This window comes from Giraffa tippelskirchi, chromosome 13 (genome assembly GCF_054371585.1).
Source record: "Giraffa tippelskirchi isolate mGirTip1 chromosome 13, T2T-mGirTip1v1.2.pri, whole genome shotgun sequence".
NCBI lineage: Eukaryota > Metazoa > Chordata > Mammalia > Artiodactyla > Giraffidae > Giraffa > Giraffa tippelskirchi.
This window is the reverse complement of record NC_137287.1, coordinates 102387743-102402617: the sequence shown is the minus strand read 5'-3', so window position 1 is coordinate 102402617 and position 14875 is coordinate 102387743. Positions and strand designations below refer to the sequence as shown.

The 14875-nt window shown below is 48.1% G+C and overlaps 1 long non-coding RNA gene across 3 annotated transcripts in view; it reads left to right on the top strand.

The window, feature by feature from the left end:
- LOC145533390 (uncharacterized) overlaps nucleotides 1-14875 on the top strand; it is a 92817-nt gene that overhangs the window by 29690 nt on the left and 48252 nt on the right. The window lies entirely within an intron of this gene.

The window sequence follows — 14875 nt, the reverse complement described above, 5'->3', positions numbered from 1 at the left end:
ATCCTTCAGATTTCAACCCTGTCTTGCCCATCATGAAGGAGGGCAGCTACTAGTGTCTGGGTGTGACTTGCAGCGCTGTGTAACCCCAGGTAGCTGGCAGAGCTGCCTGAACCTCACTCTGGACACCTGTAAAGAGGGGACCAGGCATTATATTAAGGCATCACTCCATGGTATTAGAAAGGAGCACTGCTCTGGGAGTCGGGACCCTGATTCTTCTCTCTCTGCTCCTCCTCTGGGCTCCAGCCTTCTGATCTGTCAAATGAGCATGGGACAAGTTGGTCCCTGAGCTGCTGTCCAGTGCCAATAATGGAATTCTGTATGAATTCCAAGGAGGAGAGTGGCTACAAATGCATCCACTTGATGTTGATGGGGCTTTTTCTCTGGTAAGCTTCCTTAGTCTGCCTGTTTCTCCAGTGTATTTCTCCAGGCCCTCCCTCTTCCGAGGCTAAGGAAAGAGGATGGGAGAAGCCTGAAACTGACTCTTCACAGCTCTGTACGCCAAGACTCGGAGACAATGGCCCAAGTCCTTATGGGGGCGGGGCCTCTGGAATCTGATTGCTGCTATATTCTCTCTCTGGTCAATTTGGTCCCCGGAAGCAGATTTGAAAACCAATATGGAAATGCAACTTATGGGGATAATACCTGCAAGAAAAAGAGGTGCGCCTTCAGACTAGGGCGCAAGTCTGACATCTGTGAAAGGAGAGAAGGAGACTGGGTAAGAGGAGCCCCAGGCAGCGGTGCAGCTCTGCAGCTCGAAGCAAGTCTGGCCAGAACCACAGGGAGCTCTGGGCCCAAGACTTCGTGCAGAGGAGTCTCATGCTGGGTGGAATACCAGGCCCTGGTTCCCCACTGTGCCCAGTCATCAGCCGAGTGTCCCGGAAGGAGGGTGGCCTCAGCTCAGACGCTGTGGCCCACTGAGAGGGTGCTGCAGTGGGAGGCTCTCAGGGACTGCAGTCCAGAGCTGCAGGCACCTCCTTTCGGCTGCTGCATGTTTTTCTTGATTCATTTAATAAACACAGCTCTGGGCTATGTGCCAGGTACTCATCTACACACTTTACAAATATCACTTTAGTTAATCCTCACACTCACCTTCTGACTCGTCAGTATCGTGAGCCCCATTTTCAGGGGAGGAGACTGAGCCCAGGGAGGTTAAGTAACTCGTCCAAGGCTTTACGGCCAGTAGGTGGCGAGCCACAGGTCCAGTCCAGACAGCCTGCTCCAGAGGCTGTGGTCTCACCACTCTGCCTTGCCACCTCCTCTCCTGAGAACCTTTCCATTCTCATTCCTCATTGGCTCCGGAGCTCAGAGCCTCAAAAGACTTCAGGAAAGGGCCTGACTAGTGCAGCTGAGGGTGTGGCAGGGTCCCACATGCTCCTGGAGCTTCTACCCTGTTCCTGCAAAGCCTCCCACCTCAAGGCCTTTGCAGATACTGTTTCTGCTGCCCGGAGCATGCTTTCCCTCCCTCTTTGCCTAGTTAACCCCTCCTCCATCACTGCCCTGCTTGACTCCAAGATCTAGCCCAGGTCAGAGATGATATGCAGTGGGAAGGACCGTGTTTTAAAGACACAGATGATAATAATGCTAGCTGACACTTATTGAGCACTTATTATGTGCCAGGAGCCAAATCTAACCCTTTCTATGGATTGCCTCATTTAATCATCACAACAGTCTTTGAAGTGGGGGCCCACAGCTATCCCTATTTTACAGATGAAGAAACCAAGACTCAGAGAGGCAAAGTGATTTGCCCACAGAGACCCAGCTAGATGTCAGGATTCAAACCCTGATCTTAAATATACAGTCCCTCTTTCTAACAGGGCCAGAGGTGCCAAAGAGAGTCTCCCTCCCCCGCACCCCCAAGGCTGATTGCTCCTTAATGGGGGTAGGGGCCCATATCTGTTCCATTCACTGCCAGACCCTATCACCTACATAGTGCTGGGCAAATAATAAGTGCTCAATAAATATGTATCTTAAATGAATGAATAAACTGACTGGAAAAACCTCCTTGTGATCCATCTCCCCCAACTCACCTTGATCCTTTTTGGCCTGAGCTTGGGTTAGTTCATCAACCCTCGAGGTTTTCGTCTCCTTTGGGGGATAATTGAGTCCCTATCCTGACTACTACAGTCCTTAACCTTCCCCCATTAAAGTATCTTTCCTTCCAAGTTTGAGATGTTCCTGAACCATGGCAAGGTCACCCTTTAAGCAACTCCCTGAAACCTCCGAAAAGGACTGGTGCAAGAATCTGATCACTGGGCTCCCTGCCAGGTCAGGGGGCCTTGGGACAAGCTCTCAGCATGTGTCAGGGATGGAGAGGCTAAACAGCCCCTCACAAGAGCCTCACTTTGAAGCAAGTGAGATAGTTCAGAGTTTGGGCCTGGGTCACCCTGAGCCAAGTGTTAATCCCAGCTGTGCCTCTTTAGGCTGTGTAATTTTAGGCAAGTCACTTTGCCTCTATGTGCCTCTGTGTCAACTTTGTAAACTGAGGCTAAATAGGGCTCTATGAGGCCTGGAGCATAATCAGCACTTGATAAATAGAAGCTCTACTTGAACAGCCTTCAGGATATCAGCATCATTCCCTGCCTATCCCTGTTTGGCAGTTGGGGAAACTGAGGCACGGAACAAGCAAGTGCCTTCTTTGGGACTTTCAGGCTGCTGCCTGCCAGATCAAGGCTGGCTCCTTCACCCCATGGTGGCCTATCCTGCCTCCATCTCTTCCCCACCAGCTGAGCTGAGAACCATCTCTGGCAGATGCTAAGGCGGCTGTCGAAGCTGCAGAGTTGGCATTTCCGGGCTCCCAGGGCTCCTGACACAGAGGAATCAACCCTTCTCTGCACCCTCTAGCTCTGCCTCCTGCTTCTGCCTCTGCTCATATACCAGCTGGGACCCATCAGCTTCCAGAGAAAGTCAGGAGGTGGCCCAGGTGCATGGAGGCAGGGGGCTGTCAATATTAACCTGTGCCTGACCCCAGACTACTGGACAGACTCCTAAGAAGTCAGAACACCCACAGGCTCCAAGTGCACACCTTCACAGCCTCCCCTCTGTCTCACTCTGGCTGTAGAGGGCCAGGGGAGCAGAGAGGTTAAAAGCATGGATGGCCTGGGTTCAGATCCCTCCTCTGCTGCTTACTAATGAGTTATCTACCCTGGGCATCTTACCTATCCTCTTTGTACCTCCATCTCTTCAGCTGTCAAAGGAGGATGCTAATGGTGCCTCTCTCACAGAGCAGGTGGGAATCCAGTGAGATGTTTAGGATGCTCGTTCACACACAGTTGGTACTCAGTAACATCAGCCATTTTGAATGTGGAGTTCACTCTCTCTGTTGACCTCTTAAACCTTTCAGCCCCAAGGAGTATTTCCTCTCGACTCCTGAGGCTCTAACAGTCAAGGCCCTGAAGTGAAATCCTACTGGCCTGGCACATGGTAGGGGCTCATTAAAAGGTCTTCTTGGCTGTAATACAGGAGCTTCCCTGGTGGCTCAGATGGTAAAGAATCTGCCTGCAATGCAGGAGACCTGGTTTGATCCCTGGGTCACCAAGATCCCCTGGAGAAGAAAATGGCAACCTGCTCCAGTATTCTTGCCTGGACAATCCCACGGACAGAGGAGCCTGGTGAGCTACAGTCCATGGGATCGCAAAGAACTGGACATGACTGAGCAAGGACTGATGTTGAAGCTGAAACTCCAATACATTGGCCACCTGATGCGAAGAGCTGACTCATTTGAAAAGACCCTGATGCTGGGAAAGATTGAGGGAAGGAGGAGAAGGGGGCGACAGAGGATGAGATGGTTGGATGGCATCACCGACTCAATGGACAGGAGTTTGGGTAAACTCCGGGAGTTGGTGATGGACAGGGAGGCCTGTCATGCTGCAGTTCTGCTGCTGCTGCTGCTAAGTCACTTCAGTCGTGTCTGAGTCCGTGTGACCCCATAGATGGCAGCCCACCAGGCTCCCCCGTCCCTGGGATTCTCCAGGCAAGAGTACTGGAGTTGCCATTTCCTTCTCCAATGCATGAAAGTGAAAAGTGAAAGTGAAGTCGCTCAGTCATGTCCGACTCCCATGGGGTTGCAAAGAGTCGGACACAACTGAGCAACTGAACTAACCTAAGTAGCTTCTCTTCCTCCTTGGCTGTGATACAGCATGAACTCATGGAATTTTCATGACCGCTTTTGGAGGTAGTATGATGACACTCATGTTATTAAGGACCACATAGGCACAGAAAAGTTAAGAAATTGCCCAAGGGCTCACAGCTGGTAAGCCTGCAGATATTTACTGAGCATCTACTCTGTGCCAGGCACTGCACTGAGAACTGAGGATGCAGCAGTGGATAGAACAAAGACCTGCTCTCAGGCAGCTCATGTCCATCCTACTGTGCCGACAGATAGTAATAAACAGGTAGATATGCCAGCTTCCTATTTACAAAGCGTCAAGAAGACAAGTGACATGGGGCAGAGATAGACTGGGCTGGGGCTGTTTTAGATTGGGTGGGTAAGGAACCTCTCTGAGGAGATGACTTTTGCACAGAGTCCAGAAGGCAGCAGGTGCTTGGTTGGGACACAGGAAATCCACATTTGCATTGGCTGTGGCAGGTGCAGTCTGCAATCCTAGAGATCCCAGGTCTGGGGGCACCTAGAACCCACTTGTCTGGATTGGCTTCAAAGTGGATAGTGATTCCTTCTACTTCAGCTGGCCCACCTCTGTGGAGTAGTTAAAAGAACAGGGCAAATGACTTAACTTCTCTGGGTCTCACTTTTCTTACCTGTCAAATGTGCATTGATAAGCATATCACACACTGGGGAGAGAGGAGATGCTTAACAGAGACAATCCAAGGAAAGTGCTGAGCACAGAGCCGAGCACAGCAGAGGAACCCAACCCTTGGTGACTGGAGTGGACAGGTGACCTTCCTCTCAATTGCCCAGAGCCTTCCAACTACCTGGTCTGATGAGTCCCCTCCTCCTACTAGCAGGGTTGGTACTGGCCTCCCCCACGTCCTCTGTAGCCAGGGACAGTCATGTGGTCAGCACTAGGCCCATGACACACTGGCTAGAGTATGGCAGCCTCTACACTGAGTGTCCAAAAGCACCAGGGACAAAGGTCAGGGACTCAGCCTCCAGCGTTGGCCTTGGGGCCCATTTAGCAGGGACATCTCCCTCAGGCCAGGCCTTTGACCTATTTTTTTTTTTCTTCTTTTTTGGGGGGTGCACAAGAAGCCTCTTATCCTGGTGTCTGACCCTCTTGGAGATTCTTCAAGGTGTGTTTGCTACCATGGATCCTTGATGACTCAGCAGCCATTGTCTGGAAACTCCAGTGTGCATGCTTCGAGCATGCATGCTAAGTTGCTTCAACTATGTCTGACTCTTTGTGACCCTATGGACTGTAGCCCACCAGGCTCCTCTGTCCATGGGATTTTCCAGGTAAGAATATTGGAGTGGATTGCTGTGCCCTCCTCCAGGGGATCTTCCTGACTCAGATATCTAACTCTGAGTCTCTTATGTCTCCTGCATTGGCAGGTGGGTTACCACTAGTGCCACCTGGGAAGCCAGAAACTCCAGTAGTAATATTTTTCCCAGATTGAGTGGAATACCACAGGTTCCATCCTTCTGGTCCAGAATGGCTCCTCTGGGAAATGAAGACACCAGTTCTTTCCAAGTTTACTCCAAGGGCAGTGGCCTGGGGCTGCTCCTATTGGTGTTCCCAACTCCCAGCATAGGGTGACTCAGAGGAAAGTCTTAGTACCTGTTCACGGTGAGCAAATTAGCGGTACAGGATATGCTTTCCACATATCTGCCCTTCCTCGTTGCTTCCCTGAACGATGTTCCAGTTTTTTGATGTTTTTCTGAAAGTGTGGGGCCTATAACTGAACACAGAACTCCCCAAAATATATGAGCAGCGCTGAGCAGAAAGGGACTGTCACCTTCCTCCCTCTAGATATTGGACTTCTAATAACTTGTCCAGATATTTCATAAGCTCTTGGTGACTGTTTGCCCTGCTGATGTCCATTAGGCTGTTCGGTTTATATGCCTCCTTCCTGTACTGTGTTGTTGTTGTTCAGTCACTCAGTCATGTCCAACTCTTTGCAACCCCATGGATTGAAGCATACCAGGTTCCCCTGTCCTTCACTATCTCCTGGAGTTTGCTCAAACTCACGTCCACTGAGTCGATGGTGCCGTCCAACCATTTCATCCTCTGCCCCTCCCTTCTCCTCTTGGCCTTCAATCTTTCCCAGCATCAGGGTTCTTTTCCAATGAGTTGGCTCTTCGCATCAGATGGCCAAAGTATTGGAGCTTCAGCTTCAGCTTCAGCACCAGTCCTTTCAATGAATATTCAGGGTTGATTTCCTTTAGGATTGACTGGTTTGATCTCCTTGCTGTACAAGGGACTCTCGAGAGTCTTCTCCAGCACCACAGTTTGAAAGCATCAATTGTTCGGCACTCAACCTTCTTTATTGTCTAACTCTCACATCCATACGTGACTGCTGGAGAAACCATAGCTTTGACCAGACAGACCTTTGTTGTCAAAGTAATGTCTCTGCTTTTTAATGCACTGTTTCTGTTTAATACGCTGTTGCTGTGCTGTCCTGCACTGTTGCTCAACCTCATTTTACTGCCTCTTTGCCCTTAATCTCATTCTAACAATGGCATTACCCCCGCTCCACCCCAAGGAATGGCAAATTGACTACAGCTTGAGAACCCATGTAGATTGGTTGGTAGCTGTAGCCCAAAGCATAGTGTTGAGATAGATTCTGGAACTGAGTTTGGGCTCAGTGTGGGAGACTGCTGTAATTGATTAATGATGTCTGCCAAGATACAGGAATGGAAATGTTAGTTTACTTGAGATACACTTGTCATTCCCCATCACAGATGCTCCTAACCTGGGGTCCAAAGAAATAAAACAGGAGACCCACCATTAACTGAGACAGAAAAAGGATTGCGCCTTCAATTTCACTAGCTTCTTTCTGAAATTTATCATTCCTTCCGTAATGAATGCAGACCACAGATCACAGTGGCATTAACAGGGCCTGTAACATTGTCACTAATAGAAATCACAGATATTTTCTTGTCACATTACAGATGTTCCAGATAACTTGAAATACCATTTACACTCATCATGACTGGGAAATTGGAACAGTTTTTTGCTAAATCCTTGTGCTATAATGCATAATAAAGAAGCATATGTATTACTGTAATGTAGATTTATTTTTAATATTTTGATAACTTTCAATATAATTGGTTTCCTTTGTAATACTATATATTTTATGAATTTAAAGACATTATTCTGAGAGCGGTCCGTAGGCTTCACCAAATATCAAAGGGTTTCATGAACTCTGGCCCATCGGGTTTTAGGAGCTCCCTGCCTTTCCAAGGGAACCTTTCTGAGTTCCCTCCGGTATCCTGGGTCTATGAGGGGAGCAGGAGGGTGAGATGAAGTTCTTCAGGCCAGGAGAAGCTGACCACACAACCAGCTCCTGGGTCAGCCGCCCTGAGGTGCTGTGAGAGGTGATGGACCAGCTGAGGTGGTACAAGGTGATGTAGGAAGTGAAAGACAAGAGGTTGTGCAGGCGACTTCTGGGCCAAGGCTGGGCTATCTTGTCTCAGTGGGGAGAAGCTGGTGTTTGCCAAAGTGATGCGAGGGAAGGAGCCTGAGCCTGACCTTCTAGATGGGGAGGGAAGTTTTAGCCTTAGAGAAGTCCTAGATCATCCTCCCTTATGAGCTCAGAGGCCCTGGACTGCAGGAACCTACAGCCTGGGAGTGGGGAGGCCCTTGTCACAGGGGGAAGGGGGTCCAAATCTCTTCCTGCAGCACAGACAGCTTACCAGTCGTCACCTCATTCATTCACTTATTCATTCATTCACTCACTCATGTAAGTGACCTGGTAATGTGCCAGGTCCTAGGCTGGGCACTAGGCAAAGGGACGTGTGTGCGGCTCAGTCCTCCCTTCATAAGACACAAGCAAAGCCAGTGACAACGTAGAGGCTTGATGTTTTGATGGATTCCGTGCAGCCGGAGAGATTAGGGAAGGCTCTCTGGAGGAGGTGGTCTCTCAAGTGAGTAGACATGAACAAGGTCTCTGGATGCTCAGGAAAGGTTCTCAGGAAGCGGGGGCAGCAGCATGTGCAGAGGAACTGAGGAAGAAAGAGGACACAGGGGCATTCTGTGTGGGGGTTGGAGGTGATGAGAGATGGCTGGAGAGGTCACGCAGGAAGCCTGGAGGCCACACGGACAGCTCCCTGGCTGTGGCGAGGAAGGGGTGTGGGCCCCTGCTGCCCCATCTCTCAGTGGCAATGAGCTGTGACTTCAGTGGCCTGGGGAAGTTCAAGGTCACCGTCTGGGATAGCAGAGGTGGGGGAGCTGGGACCATCATCTCACCAGGGCTGGCAAAGGCCAACTGGGAAGCTGAGGCCCATGCCTGCCCCACACTGCAGCCTCCGCGAAGGTCCTTCTGCTCCGAAGGCCTGAGTGGGCCCTGTTCCTTTATTTATGGGCTGCGTGAGCAATTTGCTCCTTGCTGGCCGGCTGGCTGGGTGTGTGATGTGGGGATTACTCACGCCCCAGTTGTGGTCCGGCCTCTGCAGGCTGCGGGGTAATGAGTGAGGTAATTAAGTGTAAAAGACAGGAGCAGGCAGGGGAGGGCTGAGGGGGGCGAGCAGTCACTGGTTCTTTTCAGGAGCAGGGGAGTGAGATAATGTAGGATAATAGCTCAGCCAGGCCCTGCCCAGGCAGCCCAGTCTGTGCTGAGAGGTGCCCCCCAAACAGCCAAGACAATTCAGCTTTTTCAGGGAAAATGGGGGGGCTTGGGCAGGGCCTGGCTTCTGGGGACAGCTGTATGGAAATGACAGCGCCTCTCCTTGGATCTGTCCTGTATTGGCTGAGGGTGCGGAGCCGGTGCCTTTGGCTGGGGTTGAGGCTAAGAAGAAGTGGCTAGGAGCAGGAAAGTAGATGAGTCAAGATGAAGGGGCCACGTGGGGCTGGGAGACTGAGCTGTGTGTGGGGAGAGAAGAGAGGTGCTGAGAACAGTAGATGAGGTTGTTGGTGGCTCCAGAGTCTGACTCACTGGGTGGGAACTGTGGCTTTGTCATTGATTAGCTGTGTGACATCAGCCTATTGTGTTCCCTCTCTGGGCCTCAGGGCTCTCATCTGTAAAGTGAGGGTGTCCAAACAGTCCTTACCTCACAGGGGCGTTTGGAGGATTAGCAAGATGATGCCTAGCACCTAGCACACAGTGAATGGTCCATACGTGCTTGAGAGTCAAGTTCACAACCAGAGGGCATTGGTCATTCCTTTAGTGAATACATATGTACTGAGTGCCTGACATAGTCGGATGGTTCTGGGTGCTGGGAAAACGGCAGTGAATAGAACAGAGTCCATGGACTTCTTTGGTGGTCCAGTGGTTAAGAATCCACCTGCCAATGCAGGCGACGTGGGTTCAATCCCTAGTCTGGGAAGATGCCACATACTAAATGGAGCAACTAAGCCTGCAAACCACAACTACTGAGCCCATGCTCTAGGGCCCATGTTCTACAACAAGAGAAGCCACTGTAATGAGAAGCCCGTGCACCACACAGAAGGTCCTGCCTGCCCCAACTAGAGGACGCCCGAGGCTGCAATGAAGACCCAGCTCAGCCAGGGGAAAAAAGAGAATAGAGTCCCTTTCCTCTTGGAGCTGACATTCTAAGAGGGGAGACCTTTCATCATTTAACACATAAACATATAAGGTCACACCAATGATCCCACTTCTGAAAATGTATTCTGTGGATGTGTATGGACACATGTCAAATGAATACATTCAAGGTTATTCATTGCAGTCTTGTTTAGCCCAGTTTAGTCTTATTTCACCTCGGATGCAATCTAAATGTCTATCATTTAAATGAAATTAAATGAGGTTAAATGAAGTATGGACTAGCCAGAGGAAGACTATACAACTATGAAAAGGGTGAGGTCACTTTTTATGTACTGATACAGAAAGATCTCCAAGATATATTGACAAATAAAAGGAATGTCAGGAATACTTTGAGTAAAAGAGGGGGGAAATAAAAAATATTTTAATACCAGCTTGTGTATATAGCAAACTAATAGTAATACTTGTTAACTGTGGACAGGAGCAGGATTAGAATGAGATGGGTGGGAGGGAGATTTTTCACTATGTTCTTTTTTATAGTTTTAATTTTTGTACTAGTTCAAAAAATTTTTTTAAATTCAGCTTCCTCTTTTCCTCCTTCCCTTTTCCAATATTTATTGGAGGTGGTGGGCAGGACATGGGACCAGTCATGGAAAAGCAGCTGAATGAGGATGGGTCAGAGAAGGGAAGCACAGATATGGAAATGGGAAAGGCTAGTGTGAACCCAGTGGTGCTGGGGTAATCAGTGTGAGCTAATGGCATTAGATAAGTACAGACAGATAAGCATAGATGTAAATGTGTGTGTCTGTGCCCCATACATGTGGTTCTCAGTTCTATCCACAAAGAGAGCCTAGGAGCACTAATACCCGCATAGCAGTGAGTACTCGTAACACCAAATCTTGGTTGCTAAATGTAGCATTGTCCACTGAAAGGAACCAGGAATCCTTGGGAAAATGACTGACTCGAGAGCTGGGCCGAGGAAAGTACACAGTAAGCCTGGAACATCTACTTTGTGCTATAAAATAAGTAGAAGTGCTCAAGTAATGCTGGGGGCATGTCAACAGAGCCTAGGAGCTACTGGGATGATTTGAGCATCAGAAAAAATGATGACAGTGAATAAATGATTACGACACAGTGGATAAAAATAGGGTTCTATGGAGATTTCCCTGGTGGTCCAGTGGCTAAGACTCCAAGCTCCTAAAGCAGGGGGCCCTGGTTCAATCCTTGGTCAGGGAACTAGATCCTGCATGCCACAACTGGGGATCCCACAGGCTGCAACTAAGACCTGGCGTGAGTGTGTGCTAAGTCACTTAGTCGTGTCCGACGCTTTGCGACCGCATGGACTGTAGCCTATTAGGCTGCTCTGTGCATGGGATTTCCCAGGCAAGGATACTGGAGTGAGTTACCATTTCCTTCTCCTGGGGATCTTCCTGACCCAGGGATTGATTTAGTGGCTGAAAACAAAATCCATTTAGCTCACACCTCTGTGAGTCCCAAGTCTGGCACAGTCAGTTCAGTTCAGTCGCTCAGTCACGTCCGACTCTTTGTGACCCCATGGACTGCAGCACACCAGGCCTCCCTGTCCATCACCAACTCTCGGAGTTTACTCAAACTCATGTCCATTGAGTTGGTGATGCCATCCAACCATCTCCTCACACAGTCAGCTCTGCCATATAACCTAACCTAATCACGGGAGTGAACTCCATCATAGTCACAGTCCAGGGGATTATGCTGGACAGGCATACCTAGGGGGTTGGAAATCTTGGGTGCCATCTTAGAATTCTTCCTGCCATAGTGGGAGTTGAGGAACAAGGAAACCAGTGGGGCTGTGCAAGAGTGAGCAAGGGGAGGAGGGGTGGGAGACAGCTGAGTATCTCAGGTGGGGAGACACACATATACCATAGAAACCACTGGGAGAATGAGGCCTAGAAAGTGACCTTGGGTATTTTTGCTCCTGAGTAAGGCGGGGGGCCGTGCCAGTTCCCCATGGAATCACTTGAAATACAGAGCAACCCTGAGGTGCGACCCAAAAGATGATTTAAATCAAAGGGATGCAGGCCTAAAGTAGCCCTGGAGAAATCAGTGCACTGCTGGGCATGGGTGATGAAGGGGTCTGCTCTATGCCTTTGACCTGGAAGGGGCAATGGAAGAAGCCACGGGGTCCCGAAACCTATAAAAGTTGACTGGAAAAATATTTTCAAAACTTCCCAGGGACTTCCCTGTTGGTTCAGCGGTTAAGACTCCAAGCTTCCAAAGCAGGAGCCCGGGTTTGATCCCTGGTCAGGGAACTAGACCCTGCGTGCCACAGCTGAGATCCTACATGCCACAATTAAGACCCAGCACAGCCAAATAAAAAATAATGAAAACTTTCTAAAATTCAAAGCAATAAAGTTTAATTGTGTGTATACAAAGCAGCATTTTGTCAACTGGTGATCAACAACAGATTGGAATCACCTAATAGTTAAACCTAATAGTTATATCGGTGTTATATTTAATGTGATTGCATTTTGTTTCCATTTTTTAATTACTGGGTTTATTTCCCCATAGGATCATATTCAGCATAGAAAATAAAAAGGTACAGAAGGGGATGGAATGAAAGGAAATCTCCTACTGTTGATGGCTAGCCACTCCTCCTCCTCCTGGGACGCCAGTTTTCTGGGCTCAGAGGTATTTTCTGCACACAAGTGAATGCACGTTTACACACTTGACAAGGGTAGCTGCTCTGCCTGCTTTCTTCCCCTTGGCAGTGTATCTTAGAGATGCTTCTGATGACTTCATATCAAGCTGCCCGGTCTTTTGTACAGCAGCGGAGTGGTCTGTGAGCCAGCTCTGCCTGCAAACCTACCACTTCTCCCAACACCCTAAGCACTCTTGGCCTCTGCCTGGCCCCTGGGAGAGTCACTGAAGCTCCAGCTCATCTCACTACTTCCACTCAGTTGATGAGTCTGAGATCTGCTTGCCCATTCATGGCTGCCCAACGAGGCTGAAAGCTGAATCACACCACCCAGAATTGTGCAAGAGTTAGGGCCCCAGCCCCAGGGCAAATGAAACAAAAGAAAGCTAAAAGGCAAGGTGGAAGGGAGGTGAATTTATCAGGTGTTGTAGGCATCTTTGGCTCAGATGGTAAACAATCTGTCGGCAATGTGGGAGATATAGGTTCAATCCCTGAGTCAGGAAGATCCCCAGGAGAAAGGAATGGCAACCCGCCCCAGTAGTCTTGCCTGGAGAATCCCATGGACAGAGGAGCCTGGTAGGTTACAGGCCATGGGGTCACAAAGAGTCGGACATGACTGAGCAACTAACAGTTTCACTTTGAAGGGCAGGAGGCTGAGGGCTCAGTCCTGCCAACCTGAACATCATTGCTCACCTTTCCTGTGCACAGGTATAAATTTCTCTAGAATGTATCCAGGAATGGGATTGCTGGGCCGTAGAGTAAGTGCAGAATAATGACAAGTTGTTCTCCAAAGTTGTACAAATCGACCCCCCTAAAACCAGGGTCAAGGAGCTTTCCTTATTCTATGCAAGTGATCACATTTGTATTTGTCCAGCCTTTTAGGTTTTGCCGATCTAGTAGACATGAAATGACTTTTAATTTGAATTTCCTGAATTACTAAGAGGTTGAGCATCTTTTCATATGCTCACTGGCTGTTCATGTTTTCTATTTTCTGTGTTTGTTCAACTTTTCCGCTTATTTTTCTTTTTGATTGTCTTGTTGATTTGTAGGAACTCTTTATATACTTTGAATACTAATCTTTGTCAGATTGTTACAAACATTTCCCAGTTTGTGGCTTATCTTTTCATTGTTTATGGTGAACTTTGAACAGTTTTAATTCTAATGTAGATTAGTTTATTAATATTTGCCTTTTATGGTTTGGACTTTTTGCTTCTTGTTTGAGAAATTTTCTCCAACACAAATCCGTCCTAATCTTTCTACAGTACATTTGTACATATATTAAAAATGAGACATAGTGTATGCCCTATTTTATAGCTACTTTTCTACTTATGGGGCCTTCCCTGGTGGCTCAGACGGTAAAGAGTCTGCTTGCAATGCAGGAGATACAGGTTCTATCCCTGGGCCGGGAAGATCCCATGGAGAAGCAATTGGCAACCCACTCCAGTATTCTTGCCTGGAAAATCCCATGGATGAAGGAGCTTGGCAGGCTATGGTCCATGGAGTTGCAAAGAGTCAGACATGACTGAGCGATTAACACTTTCTACTTAAGAATATAACATGAACATTTTTCTATGTCTAAAATTCTACAGCATCATTGGTAAATGGTTGCAGAGTTTTTTATTGCATGAAACATATTATTTACTGAATCCCCTATGCATGTTTTCATCTCCTATGTTGTTTTCAGCTTTTCATTATTATCAACAGATTTGTTAACAACATCTTGCAGCTATTTGGTCTACATTCATGGTGATTTCTCGTAGATAAAGTCCTAGGAGAGAAATTGCCCCTCCAATTAAAGATTTCTGATCCATTGTACCAAATTTGCCAGAGGTCTAACTTGATTCCCTTCCCAGAACAACATGATACTGTATTAAATTGCCCTTCCCAAGAGTCTAGAATCAGCAAAGTGGATGGATGGCACCAGGGAGGGGGTCCTGGAGACTGTGTTTTGAGCTGAGAGTAGTTAGGAGGTGAGTTTGGTTGCAGGCATGGAGATGGTCCCTCCACGGGAAGACTTTACCCCTCTCCTTCCCACTCCCCTCACAGGTAAGACGCCTTTATTAGGTGGTGTTGAACAAAAAGAGCCAAGAAATACCTGTTGAGACTGGCCTGGGTGTTACTTCTCTGCTAACTAATTGTATTTCTTTCTTTCTTTTTTACCACATTGCATGCCTTGTGGGATCTTAACTCCCCGACCAGGGATCAAACCTGTACCCTCTGCAGGGGAAGCTTGGCCTCCTAGTCACTGGACTGCCAAAGAAGTCTCTAACTAATTGTATTTTGAACGGTGTGAGTGGCTGCCCCAACTAGTCTTTCTGTGTGTTGAGAGCTGGTAATAGTGTCACTTACAGCTGCTGCCAGCTGCGACTGGGTAAGCAAGTTTCTCATGAAATATTTTTCCAGTGAACCGAAAAAAAAAAAAGTCCCCCAGAGAATACTCAGCTTGAGAACTTGAAAACCTTACAATAGGACCCTCATCTTGCTAGGAGTATCAAACTTTTAATAGATAAGTATTTATGTTAGCAAATATCAATAGGCATTTAAAATTATTGATTGATAGTAAATTTTGTTTATGGCAGTGGTGTAAAG